We start from the raw sequence: 14,815 nt of genomic DNA, 5'->3' as shown, positions 1-14,815 counted from the left end.
AATGCCAAAGAAGGGTAAGAAAGTAATCCTGTTGAACTTATACATATTAGTTTGTGTGGACCAGTAAGGAAAAGGTCACCTCGTGCATAACAATACTATATCTTTTCATTGACAACTTTTCTAGAATCTGCTATATTGATTTATAGAAACACAGAGATGAAGCATTTGATAATTTTAAAGTCTTCAAAGCATTAGTTGAAAAAGAATTAGATCTAAAACTTAAATATCTCAGATCTTACCAAGGAGGAGAATACATTTCAGATGAATTCTTTGATTTATTTGAACAATGTGGCATAAAAATATAGTTTTTTGTAGCTAAAAATCCTCAACAAAATGGCGTGCAAGAAAGAATGAGTAGAGCTATTCAACAAATGGCTCGTGCTATGAATGATGAGTCTAGAACTCTTGACAACTTCTGGGGTGAAGTTGTACATACTAAAGTAAATATTCTCAGCAAGGCTCATGTTCATGCGAATAGTGATAAAAATGCGTATGAGATTTGGTATGATAAGCCTCCCATTGTAAATCATTTTAGATTTTTTGGAAGCAAATGTTTCATAAAAAATAATGATGAAAAGCTTGGTAAGTTTGAAGCTAGAGCAGATGAAGGAATACTTATTGGTTACTCATCTAGAAGAAAAGTATATAAATGTTACAATAAGAGACTTCGAAAAATTATTGAATGCATTTATGTTGTGATTGATGAAGCACGCATCCCAAAAAGGTAACATCATCAAAAGAGGTTTATGATGCTGGATGATCTCCCACATCAAATCACAATTATATAGAAGAAGAAACTAATGAAGCAGTAGAAGAAGACACATCAGACAAACAAAAGGCTCCATCCAGGTATGTTCAAAAGAATCATCTAGAAACTCAAATTCTAGGAGAAAAGTAATCTGGGGTACAAACAAGAAGAACCCTTGTAGGATCTCGTATTTATCTAGCTTTATTATCCACCATTGATCCAAAAAATGTAAATCAAGCTAGTAAAGAGGAATGTTGGGTTAAGGCCATGAATGAAGAACTTGACCAAATTGAAAAGAATGATACTTGTGAATTGGTTTGAACACCTCATAATAAAAATGTTATTGGGAAAAAATGGATATTCAAAAATAAGTTGAATGAAAATGGAGAGGTAATTACGAAAAAATATAGAATTGTTTGTAAAGGTTATGCTCAAAAAGAAGGTAGAGAGTTTGAAGAAACATTTGCACCAGTAGCTAGACTTGAAGCCATAAGAATGTTTCTTGCATTGTCAAGTTTTCAACATTTCAAAGTTTATCAAATGGATGTAAAATCTTCTTTCTTTAATGGAGATCTAGAAGAATAAGTATATGTTGAACAACCAGAAGGATTCATTTTGGGGAATGATGAAAATCTTGTATGCAAACTCAAAAAGGCTTTATATGGGCTAAAACAAGCTCTGTGGGAATGGTATTATCATCTTGACAAATATATTCAAAAAGAAGGTTTCACAAAGGGTCTACAAACAACTTGTACACAAAAATTGAGGATGATAAATTGCTAATTATTGTGGTTTATGTCGATGATATCATCTTTGGCAGTAATGAAGAATCTATGAGTGCTTTTGTTATGCAACAAGAATTTGAAATGTCTTTACTCCGGGAACTAACCTATTTTCTTGGTCTACAAGTGCAACAAGAAAAACATGTCATTTTTCTCTCATAAAAAAAGACATTTCAAGAGATTTTGAAGAAGTATGGGATGGAAGATTTCAGACTTGTATGTAGTCCCATGATGACAAGATGTAGCCTTAGTTAGAATGATGATTCTCCCACAATAAACTAACTAGAGTACAAGTCTGCAATTGAAGTCTGCTTTATCGCATAGGTACCAGACCAGATATGATGCATGCATATGGGATTGTTGGACATTTCCAAGCTAATCCAAAGGAATCACATCTTCAAGCAATAAAGAGAATATTCAAATATCTCCAAGGAACCCAAGAATTTGGTCTATGGTATCCTAAATATGAAGACCTTACCCTTCATACATACATATATGTGGATTGGTCTGGAAATGTTGATGCCTATAAAAGCACTAATGGAGGTGCATTTTACATGGGGCCCTAATTGGTATATTGGTTCAGCAAGAAACAAAGTTCCATTTCTTTATCTACAACGGAAGTAGAATATGTGGTTTTTGCATCTTGTTGCACACAACTTCTCTAGATGATGCAAACATTACAAGTTATACAAATCAAATGTTCTCCACCCATCTCCATCCTATGTGATAATACAAGTGCTATTAGTAATTCAGAAAATCCTATTATGCACTCCAAGACCAAGTATATACCTATTAGGTATCACTTTCTACGAGAACAAGTGCTTGAGAAAAAAATTAAATTAGAGAATGTTCCCTCGAAAGAAGAAGTTGTTGATATATTTACTAAACCTCTTCCAAGGGAAGCATTTGAATATCTCAGACAAAAACTAGGAATTATCTCTTCCTCATTTTGTTGTTAATCTAGTCTCCTTAGTCTATAGGTGAAAATTCAGAAGGCTTCTTTCTATACACAGGTTTCATGAACTATAGTCATCTATATAAGAGAGTTTCTTTGCAGATAGTCATGTATGTTTTTCTCTGATAGAAAAACAGTGGGACAAACTCAAGATTAGCCTCTATAATGCTACTAACAACTGTGACTTGATTTTTCTTGGTCTGGTGTTGATGGTTACATTCTGATGATATGGTATTGAGTTATGTTTTTCTCACTGATATTTATCTAATTGTTGAAGATGCTTTGATGAATGAGTTTTTGACAATGAACATGTAGCATAAGTTCACGGGGAGCATTAGGCTTGCAGAACGTAATGCATTGTTGGCATAATGGTTGCTAATTTATGTTGCTATTAATATTTTTTGGTTTGAGTTATTAATGTAAAGGTCGTGAGGATACCTATGATGTAATAATTTTCATATTCGGTCATGTATGTACTTTTGAGGTCATGTCAAATATGTAATCCCACTTGGTTGGGTGCTTGAGTCAAATATATAACCCCACTTAATTGGTTGATTAGTGTAAGTATGAGTTCTTGGTGATAGGAAGGTTATAATTAGTTGAGTTATAGAATCATGTTCTTCATTTGAAAATCTCTCCAAAGATTCAGAATGTGCTCAGGGGGAGCATGGACAATATTGTGCACATCAAATACAAAGGGGGAGATTTGGTCCACCCTTTTCCCTTGATGTCCAAGGGGGAAAGTATCTTGGTGTTTTCATAATTCCTATTGGATGTATCTAACATGTTTCTAGAGGTTGAAGTGATCAAAACCAACATGGTTTCCATCAAGTCCAAAGGGGGAGATTGTTGGCATTATGATGCATGTGTTGTCCTTGATGGCAACTCACTTGTAACATAACAAGTATATGATAACTAGATGAATCCATATGTTAGTTCAGAGGTGACAAAGTGATGGAATAGAATAAAAGAATGATGGGACAAAGGTTTACATATTAGAATAAGAAGTTTGATAAAAGGAATATTTGAATATCTATACGCAGGTTTGTCAAGGCCAAGTCGTGTATACACATGGATACAAAGAAGAAAAGTTGTGTACATGTTGACACACTAATTTAAGAATACCAAGGCTCCATACCATGGTATTAGCCCACAATATTGAGAGTAGTAGCGGTTACTTGATCCCATAAAAAATTACCACTGACACTATTGTAGTTATGACCCATGGTATTGGGTAAGGCTCTAACTATATAAGGAGGTGAAGATAAAAGTGCTAAGGGTGCAAGTGAAATGGTTTTTGATGAATACTTCAATCTAAAGTATATTTGTATTGTAGGGGCCATAATTGACACATATATCTGAAATAATTATGCACTGATGAATACAATGATGGATTGGGATCATGAGACCTGAAATGGCTTTCCATTGTATGACCTGCTCATGGATTGACTAGATCTAAGTATTGACACATGTTTTTATCTCTGAATATTATGATCCACGTCTTTCTGAAGTTCTGAAGAACTATACAATTTTAGGTCAAAATTTGCAAATCTGTATGCAGGCTGGTCTCGGTCAAGTTGTGTATGCACATGAGTTCACTTCCTCAAAGTCATGTACATAAAGGAAGGGTTTCTATTCATAAATGACTGATCAACCTGATCAGTGTTGATGTATCTGTTGTCTTTCAATAATGTCCTCATATTGATCTTGTTTGAGTGATAATGTCTAAAGTAGAAATCATTGAGTGATGAAGTTGAATTTGGTTACATGTTGATTGGTTGAAAATATTATTGATGATGCTAACTGTATGAAGGTTCTGTAAGCTAACATAATATTTTAGAATAACTCTGGTCAACTCTATCTCTGATTCAGAATTACAAGTTTTTTAGTATATTGAGATCTGTTAGGTTGCCTTAAGTGAAGTAGCATATACATGTTGGCATATGAATGATCAGGGTCGCAGTTGATTGTCTGTGTTGATGCAGTATTATGAGTTTAGCTTTGTGTTCTAGTTACAATGATGTAATTTTTCTATTTAAATTAAGTTGGTTTTTGCTTCAATTCATCTACAAGTTTTGATGTATTAAAGCAGGTGGATCGAGTGTGAAAATTTATGAAACGTGGCCCACGAATGTTACTGAGCGTTGGAGCCTTTAGTGAGGAAGTCAAAGCTTCCTACCAATAGTATGTGGTAATCATATAAGGGGTTGGAGCTCCCTTCTAGTAGGAGTTGGAGTATGAGTGATGGTTGTAGCCCTCAACAGGTGGGTGCCTGTGTACTGGCATGACTCTGCACCAGTATACAAATGTAAGAAGTTTTTTTATATTAATAAGTGTTACAGATCTATTTGGGCATCACTCCCTCAAAATCAGATCAGTACAAATAGGGATCATAAAACCCTAATTCAGTTTCTACATGCCCTATACAAGTCATCATATTGAGTGTTTTCATCCCTGAAAGTTTCCTAGTTTGAAAACCTACTGAAATGCCTCCTTGGGACATCAATGCACCCTTGGTCAAGAGCAACTGCTCTGTATAGCAGGTAGGCCCATTCAGACCTGTGTTTCATAGCACTTAGGCCCACTTAAAGCTGCGCTGGGTGAGGATGAGTGAAATTGACATAGGATTATGGGAATATTCCTTCATTCTAGAACATTCTAGAGGATGCCCAACTCTTATCTCATCATATTAGCTCGACTTTGGATAGGCTACAGAGCATTCAATCCTCTATCCTCTCATCCCTTTCTCCATGGAAACTAACTATCCAATTATGGAAAACCATTCAATACCGTATTTATGACAAAACCACTTGCATTTCCCTATAAATTGACCACTCAGCATAGTGATCATGGGGCTGGAGCTTGGATATTATAGGGAAATACTATTGGTTTATAGATTTGAAATCATTGTCAAGTAATTTTATAGTATTGGATTGATGTTTCTATTGGTGTGATGAGGGTTTGGACTAAGCTGGATGAGTGACATGAGATCGAACCAAATTGGGTGTAACTTCTCATTCTATCAATCAATAAAGTTGTTTTTTCATTTTCCAATACTTTTTGCTATATCTATGATGAATGTATGTTCAAATGTTGTTGATTCCATTTGCTTACAATAAATAGATCATATGATTTGATTGTTTTCATCTTCTGTTTATGTTGGCAGGTAGCAATTGAGCAGATTTAGTTTGAGCGGGAGCGACGGAAGAAACTCAAAGGAGATCAAAAGGAGTGAAGGATAACAAGTAGGTTCCTTTATCTTATATGTTTATTGTAGGAAAATATTAAACATCTTTACTTCAGTTGTTCTAAGTGTAACCACCCACTTAGGGAAGATATACTTATCCGTAGGTATAAATTCCGTATAACAAATTGACGACTCCACTAGGGAATGATGATAGTTCCTAGTGGTTTACACTTATCATATTACATCCTATTAGACTTTACTTGAAGTCATTGATCTCTTTTTAGTCATTTTGAAGTTTTTTTGGTGAAAAATTTGCACTAGAATGCCTACTCTAGGAATGTTTTGTTATCAGAGCACCCTTGGTCAGGGGACAGTGCTTTCTAGAGCACCCTTGGCTTAGAGACAATGCTCTACAATGCACTCTCTCCAAATAAGGGCTGCGCTAGTCCCTATCAAGGCCAACAACCCATCTTTTTCATGATTTTTTCCAAAGTTGCTTCTGATGTTGTTTGCTGAAGATCAATGCTTTTATTTGTCTCTGAAATTAGTTTTCATTTCCTCTCCTAGCGCTACTTTGACCTTGATTGTTTATTGTTTCTTAAGATATTTCTTTATCATTATCAATTCATTGTCAAAATTAGATTACATTGATTAGTCTTTACTATTCTGAAAAAGAATTGTTATAATGTCTTCATTTCTTTGAAAAAGAAGCTGTTGTAAAGTCTTCGTTTCTTGTGAAAAGCGTTGATTGATCATTTGTGCAGTTAGTTTCTTTATGTTCATCTAAACATTAAAGGAATGAAAAGAAAAACATTTGCAACACATTTAGAAGTTTGTGTGTGCATGTAGGAATGGTATAGGGAAAGTTGCATTAGATGTGCTCTATGCTCTTTGTTAAAAGATTTTGATTGCTCTATCCCTTTTAGTTACAGTTTTCATTGTTTAAATCAAATGAAAAGAATGTTTCCCATCTTAGTTGCATTCTATGAGTTTTAGAAAACATCATGTGATGAACCTGAAAGGCAAAATTTTAAACAAGATCAACTAAAATTTATCTCAATTAACCCAATGGAGCATTGTAACTTAACGCATAACATTTAGAGGTCTAGGCTAGAGACGTGTTCCGGCGTCGTTAAACATAATAGTTGTCACTAATGGTCCAAAATACATTCCGAGTGTGATACCTTATTCCATGTAAGTAATTATATCGTAGCTCATCCATGTACTTTCGGGTATATTAGGCGGTGTTATAGTACGAAAAGTATAAGGGAATGCTCTCACTGTGTGGGTTTGCATTAGACAACACTAACACGGATTAGGCATCCATGTACTTTCAGGGATATTTGGGAGGACTACATTAGGTTTCTATCCATCCATAGGTAACCGAGTTGGCCACCTTGTATATTGTGATACACCGAAAACAACATTTGGGGAGATTGCCTGCACGTATTGTTAAGTCCTTGGTTTACTGAGGTAGTATATTGCAGTTCACAGTTACTTGGTAATCCTTTTGCCTAGATTATCTCTCTTTGTTTTGTTATGTTATTTTGATTAAAATAAAATTAATTGATGGCGGATAACATCCTCCACATCAGTCCTTAGTTGATGTTAGGTTTAGACATATGGCAACAACTTTGGAGTCCACCAATCAAGGAATTCCTTTTGATGGGAATCCTAGTCCTTTTCCTCCTTTTGGAAATATTAGTGCTCCTTATATGTCTACATTGTAACTTTTGGGACTTAGAATTGGCTTGCCAGTATGGTTGTTCTCAACCTCCTTGGGCTCGCAACTGAATATTCCTACAAATGGGAAAAATCAACCTCCAGTTGATCCTAAAGTTGACCCTTTACCTTCTTCGTCGATTGTTTCTTCCTCCCCTTCTTCCTCTTCCCCTGGTGAAAGTATTGACACTAGTAATTAGGTGGATAAGAAGAAGAAGAAGAAGAAAATTCAGTAGGGTGTCAACCAAGAAACCATTGCTTTGAATGCAACTTCTGATGAGAAACTGTCTGATAAGCCTCACAAACTTTGATATCCCTGCAAACTTTGTATGGGAGACCATTTCTTTGAAATTATTCTAGTATTCCTCAGATCTTAGAAGAATGGTATTCTCATTCACATCATCGAGTGTCATCAACTTCTGGAGATCATGCTAGTGACACACCATCAACTAGTGGTAGTAAAGTTCATGGAAAGAAGGGTAAATTTAAGTTTCCCTGTAGGTTATGTGAAGGGAATTGTTGAAAATGGTAGCAAGAAATGCTAAAAATAGCACTTCTATAAATAGCAGTTTAGGTACCAGTGCTGGATTGAGCAACATGAAATGAAAAATGCAAGTGCTAAAAATAGCATTGCTATTTTTAGCAGTTCGGGATAGATTCCTATTTTAGTTAGTCCCTATACCAAAATAGTGAAGTAAAATTCGAATTTGATCTTAGTAGCTGTTTGTAAAATAATTAATTAATTCATCTTGAGTTAATTAGTTAAGGAAAATCAAACATGAAGTCTATGTGGGGACATGCAATAGTTTCTCCATTAATTGAGGAATTTATCCATCAGTTAAAGAGATAAGGATAAGTTGTAATATTGATTTGTAATTAGTTGGCTTAGTTGACTGAGTCAAGTCTAGTTAGATTAATTCAAACAGTTTGTTGAATTAATTGTGAGTTTAGTTAGTTAATGCTTGCATGCATGTGATTGTTGCACTTCAGATAACTGAATATTCTCTCATAAATAACTCATGCATGCCAGTTCAGATAAAGACCTAGTTGAGATCAGAGGAGGGACAATGTACTATTAGTTGGATGAATTTTTCCTATTAACGAAACTCATCCATGCAGAAGGGTTCATCTCCTTAATGTTATAGACAATTTTGTGCCTTACAGCAACAAGCATGAATTGTCAATAATCCAAGGGATCCAAAGTTCCCTAAACATGATGTTCCTACCCCTAGAGGAACAAGGTCAGCAAACCAACAGCTCTCAGATCAGTTCTCCACCTGAAAACACTCAAAAACAAGCAATCCTGAAATCAAAGCAGGTGCTCCACTAGGTTTCTGCGCTGAAACTCAGTTGCTCCATGGTGTACCTGCGTTGCAAAGCAAGTGGGACAAAGGCCACCTGCGCTGAGCGAGAAGAGACAAGTGGCACAGTGAGTCATTGCTTTGGAATCTTCCAAAAATGACACTTGGATCAGGTATTTCGCCTTGTGATGAGTCAGAGGCTCTGTTTCTCCAAGTGGAAGCAAAGTTCTCCAAGTGGACTCAAGAACTGAAGATCAACTAAAGATTAACTGAAGAGTGAGAGGACACAAGGCAGCCACACATCAGTTGCAAGCTGACTCATCCTTTCTCAATTCATCTATATATTGAGCTCTCTCCTATGAGCTCAGGAGGCTGGAATTTTGTGCAAAGTAATGATATGCTGTTGGTTTCACTATTGAGTTATTGGGTGATTGTTTGAGAGAGGTGAAGAAGAGCAATTCTTTCTGCTGGGAGGTGTTGCTGGGTTGGAGCCTTCAATGGTTGTAATACTCTCAGAACCTTTATTTCTTCATTAATAAAAGCTATTGAGGTTCTTCTATGTGCTCTTGTTTCAATTATATATTGTGATGATTGCATGTTTGGTTTACACTAATCCATGAACCAGTTATGATTGCATGCCTCTTGTAGTTTCCTTCTTTGTTATTTTGCAGGATCTCATCGTAGCTGGGCGAGCAGAAGAACAAAGAGCTAGGAGCAAGCGGCCAAAGAGAAGAGTTTGGATTCGACATTAAGCGCAAGGCAACGGTTAGTGCTTTCTCCATTCTCTTTTGCTTTCATAAAGAAGTAAACCTTAAGTAGTTTGTTTTACAGTTGTTGCTAAGGAACTGTCACCCTTAGAGTGGGATAGGGTCATCCGAGTCGGATACTTTTCCCTACAACAAATTGGCGACTCCACTGGGGAGCGTATCCATTTGATTGTGTTTGTAGTATTTTGCTATTCATTTCCCGAACAAAAGAGTACCAAATCGAAAAGCTTTTGACTATATCAAAAGCGAAGTAGAGGGCAGCTACTCTTGCTCATTTTCTGAGCAAATTCATGATTTGAAGAGCTGATCTACAAGGATCCTTGTAAGCTCTTAGTGATAGCTTTGCACCTTCCTAATCATCCCTTTGAGTGTGCTTGACTGATTGCTTCTGATTTGAGCAAAAACCGTGCATTTTTGAGAAAATTATGACCCGGAAACTGTGAAAACGCAATTCTCGTTTTCCAAAGCAGGTAGTACACAGGCTACCTGCTTTGCAACGCAGGTCCCGAAGGGGCTACCTGCGCTGAGAGCCAGTTTGGCTGTGCAGAGCCTGCGTTGGCCCAAATTTGCCTAGTGCATTTGGGGTTTCCTCCTTTCTCTTGCCTGTTTTCACTTAGTTTTGTTGCTAGGTGTCAGTCTTGTGCCTGTTTTGAAACCAATATTACTTGCCATCATTCTGCCTCTGTTATATAACGAAATTGTACTTGTTCTTTGTATTTCTTACTCATTTACAATTTCCCATAACGAAAAGTAAACTAGTCATGCTTTTGGCCTTTTAGATCTGAACCTGTGTTAGGCATTTTGCTGGTCTAAAGAGTTAGCTTGTTTGCTGTCCATAGCTGATTAGTCATTTTACTTTCGTTAGTATGGTTTGATTTCATGTAGTTCCAGTGATTAAGCAAGTGAATCTTAAGGTGTCTTTTGATTTTGGACAAACTTGTTTACTTTCGCTTTAAATCGAAATCAAAGTTATATAACCACTTTCTTTTTGTAATCCATCCACATTAAGAAAGGGAAAAGAAAATACATGCATTGTGCATTTTGCATTTGACTGTGTGCTTGACGATTTAGGAAAGATTTGCATTTTAGTGTGTGCTCTATGATCTGTGTGAAAAGATTTGCCTTTCTTTTCCCTCAGTAGTTAAGGTTTTCAAAGTTGAAAGATTGAAAAGTTTGCTTCTCATCTTAGACTGCATTCAGGAATTTGTTGTATACATCTCGTGGTGATCCTTAAAGGCAAACTAATAAGCAAGATCAACATTAAAATAAATCCAATTTACATAACAACGCTTTGTAACATAACGCAAACACATAGAGGTCTAGGTAGAGACGTGTTCCGGCGTCGTTAAACATAGTGACTGTCGATCTCTACGAAGGTGGGTGATTCCTCCTGAGAGTCGGTGGCACTAATACGGACTTGTGCTCCCACGTACCGTCGCGTATATATTGGGAGACCCCTATAGGCAATTATCCTTTATCCATAGGAAGCCGTGTCGGCTGCCCTACTGATCGTGATGCAGTGAACACAGCATTCACGAAGATCGACCACCCGTACCGTAAAACGTATTCTGTGGTTTCGCGAAAAGTTTGGCACACCCTCTGCCTAGATCTCCAGAGAAGTTTCTTTTGGCTTTTTTCAAACTCTATAACTGAAAAAGTCCATCCGAGCATTTGTCACTTCGGGCTTGTTAAAACATCGAAGGCGACTAGAGTCATCTTTAGCTTTTTCTCGACTCTTAAAACATGAAAAAGCAAGTTTGTGTCTAAAAGCGTCGTTAATAAAATTTATTTTAAGCGGAACATAATCACCTGTTATTCCCACGTTGATCTTTCAGTTGAAAAGTATGGAGCCCACCAACCAAGGAAACAACCTTGGTGGAAGTCCAAATCCCTTCTCCTCTTGGGGAGATGTTGGTGCGCCTCATATGGCAACATTGTCACTTCCAGGATTGACAATTGGCCTACCTGTATGGCTCTTTTCAACTAATGTAGTCCAGATCGCCACTAATCCTGAGCAGTCAAATCAACAGTCAGAACAGTCTAGAGCTACCCACCAGCCTTCCACTTCTTACAATTCTTCCTCTGATCCTTCATCTTCACAAGGAAGAGCCGGCAAAAGTCAGCCTCCCATGGAGAAGAAGGAAAAGAAGAAGAGAGAAAAGAAGCAGAAGGGGCCTATGGCGAAGGCGACTGGGGGCAAGCAAAAGACAGCTGACAAAAACCCACACACTGCACCAACCGGGCCTAAATCGCCATGTGTCATTTGCAAAGGGGCCCACTTCCATCGTGATTGTCCCTGTATTCCCCGGATACTAAGGGACTGGTCCCCAAGGTTGCACAATCCGGTAGCATCAACCTCTGGTAGTCATGTTGATTGCAGTCCGTCAACTAGCGAGAGTGAAGGATGAAGAGGGAGACCAAGATCACCCTGTATATTGTGTGAAGGCGATCATGCCATCCACAAATGTCCATTCTTAGATGAGGCAAAGAGAGTTTTGGAAGATCGTCCGGTTTCACCGTTACGACTTCCTCCTGGATACCAAAAACTCGCGCCTAATCCCTCGGTAGTTGAAAATCCAGCTGACCCGCTCAAGTGGTCAGCTGAAGTGTCGGTCATTGAAAATGAACCTACTGAATCCAGAACAGACGAAAGTCTAAAGGTCGAAACGGCAGTCGACCCCGTTCTTCCTTCGGAGGTTTCATCCTCCAATGACCCCGTCATTGAAGACCCATCTTCAAATGACACCCTCACTGAAGAGGATAAGGATGACACCGTCCATATTCTTTTCATCAACACAGACTCTGATGAGCATCAGGGCAATGCGCCCATTCCTTTATCGCAGGAAGGAACATCGTCAGGGTCGTATCCGGCCGTATATTCGGTCCCACCACCAAGCAACCTAGTTGTATCCTTTGATTGGAATCAACTAGGCAGACCCCGGTTACTAGCCAGTATCCCATTCAGAATCATAGTCCAAATCTACATAATGGTGATGGCTGGAACTATCATTGATGAAGGGGCATCTGTGAGTATCCTTTCCTCTGTTGCTTGGAAAGCACTGGGTTGCCCGGCGCTTTTACCTGAGATGAGAAATCTATCAGGTTTTGATAAAGGAACCAGTCACCCGTTAGGGATTCTCACCAATGTTCCAGTTACATTGAAAGGGAAGACAATTCATATGAACATCATGGTCGTCCAGGGACCCTTGGCATATAACTTACTCCTTGGACGAGACTATATATATTGCATGGAGGCAATAGTGTCCTCGCTCTTTAGAGTCACGTGTTTTCCGCACGAAGGAAGAATGGTCAAGCTCGTAGACCAACTTTCATTTCCAAGATCACGCATTGCAAATAGTCAAATACCATCCCTTAACGGTTTATTCAATCAAGGAATGCCACCGCCCCCGGTTCTACTTCCCGATGAATGCGAGTAATTCGAGAAGAAAAGAATGGGGACCCACGGGGCATGCACCCTGGCCTGCCTCGGGCAGAGAAAACCTTAGGTATAAAGTTAATTTCCGCAGAAGAATGGACTAGTCCGTACCCCGTCCAAAAAAGGAAGAGAGGGTTGTTCTAGGATAAAATTCTTTTGTCAAAGTTATGTTGAAGCGGAAGAATCGCTCCCTTTGTCTAAAGAAGTGGGCTCTCCTAAGGAGGGGATCTATTTGTGGCAGCAAGAAGGCACCATCTTTGAATGTCAAGCCTCACCCATTAAAACAATATGTTTTAAAAGAGAAGTAGGGGAAGTCTTCAAAGAAAGAGAGGAAATTGCTGCAACAAGTAGTCACCATCCTTAGCAACCTAATGATAGACATCGCCGAAAAGAGAGTTTAGTTTGCGGCAGCAAACAAAACCATTTTTCGGATAATAAGTAAGAGGACCTCTCCCCCGTAACACCAATGTTTTATCTGTTGCGATCTTGCAAAAATCAAAAAGTGAACTGATGGGAAGACAAGTACCATCGGCACCGAAAAATAACGAGAAGACAAGTATCGTTAAAAATATAGCAAGACGACAAGTAGAAAAACAAAGGTGGGACAGAGGAGAAGAAGAGCCTTCAAATTATACTTTATACCTGGGGGCATGCAAACCTTTTGGAGTGCAAGCACGGGACGACTATTTATTTTTTGTAAATTTTTAGGTCCTCCCTTTAAACCTGTAGGTCTAACCCGTTAAACTCGTAGGATTAGCCGTTTCCAGCTTGCATAAAGAAAGGATGAAGGGAAAAAGTTAAAACCTGCCAAATTGGAGTAATTAGTGAGGTATCGCTCCTTAAATAAGATTACCTCACCTAAAGCATTCCTTGTATTAAGACTGGTATAATCGAGCAGTTTTAGCAATGTTCATGCTCGTTAAAAAATAAACGCAGGAATCGAGCAGTTTTGTACAGAGTTCATGCTCGTTAAAAAATAAACACAAGTTGTGAGCAATCTTTCCCTACAGTTCAAGCTCATCCAGAAAAAATGAACCGGTAAACAACCTCGAGAAATGTAACCTTTGAAAGCCATATTAAAAGCCCTTGGTCGTGTTTATATGCCACCACCTCCATCCGTTCATTTGGCCAATCGTTCACCTCCATATGTTTGTTTACCCATTTTGAGGAACAGCTGCGAAGAGTGATTTCACTTAGCCATCCTTGTGACACTGCCGTGATTGGAGAATTCCAACCTGTACCTGGAATCTGCTGCTATCCCTGTTCATCACTCGTTCCTCAAAAGACGAGTCTTCTTTGAGCTCTTTTCACTGACTCGTAAAATATGAAAAGTTTGCCGAGTTTTGGCCTTCCAGCTCGTTAAAGGACAAGAAGAGCTATCCCTCCTCTAGATTTTAATCTTTTTGGACCTGAGGGATTATTACACAAAAAGATCGAGCGCTTGTTTTGTTCGGCTCGTTAAAGAAATCGAAAATTCATCCCTTCTGTATTGTTTTATACTTTTTCGGACTTAAGGGATTAGAAGACGAAAAAGGAATTTTGGAGTTAACTTTTCGTACCTTTTCAGACTCTCTAAAAATGAAAAGGACCGAGTTTTCTTTGTCGTTAGACTCGTTAAAATGATTAAATAGCGACAAACTTGTCTTTAGACGAGAACGAGTTTCCCTATCGCTAGGCTCGTTAAAACATAGCGATGGGCTTGCCCGAAGGGCAGGTTATAGAACAAGCATATGTTATCCTCCTCAAGCTTGACAAAAATAAAGAGGTACTGGTCAGCAATGACTGGGGAAAAATTGGGAGAACCTCACAGCATTAATGGTAGCAAGTCGCTCTTGAACATGACACTTTGTCCTCCGTATCACATCGGGTTGGGTTGTTTCATTCACCGGTCTCATAACCATGGTCTTCGCCACACCA

Source organism: Pinus tabuliformis, chromosome Q (genome assembly GCF_031772625.1).
Source record: "Pinus tabuliformis cultivar Carrire ecotype Pingquan chromosome Q, CPIR1, whole genome shotgun sequence".
NCBI classification, from domain to species: domain Eukaryota; kingdom Viridiplantae; phylum Streptophyta; class Pinopsida; order Pinales; family Pinaceae; genus Pinus; species Pinus tabuliformis.
Note: the sequence above shows the minus strand (reverse complement) of the source record.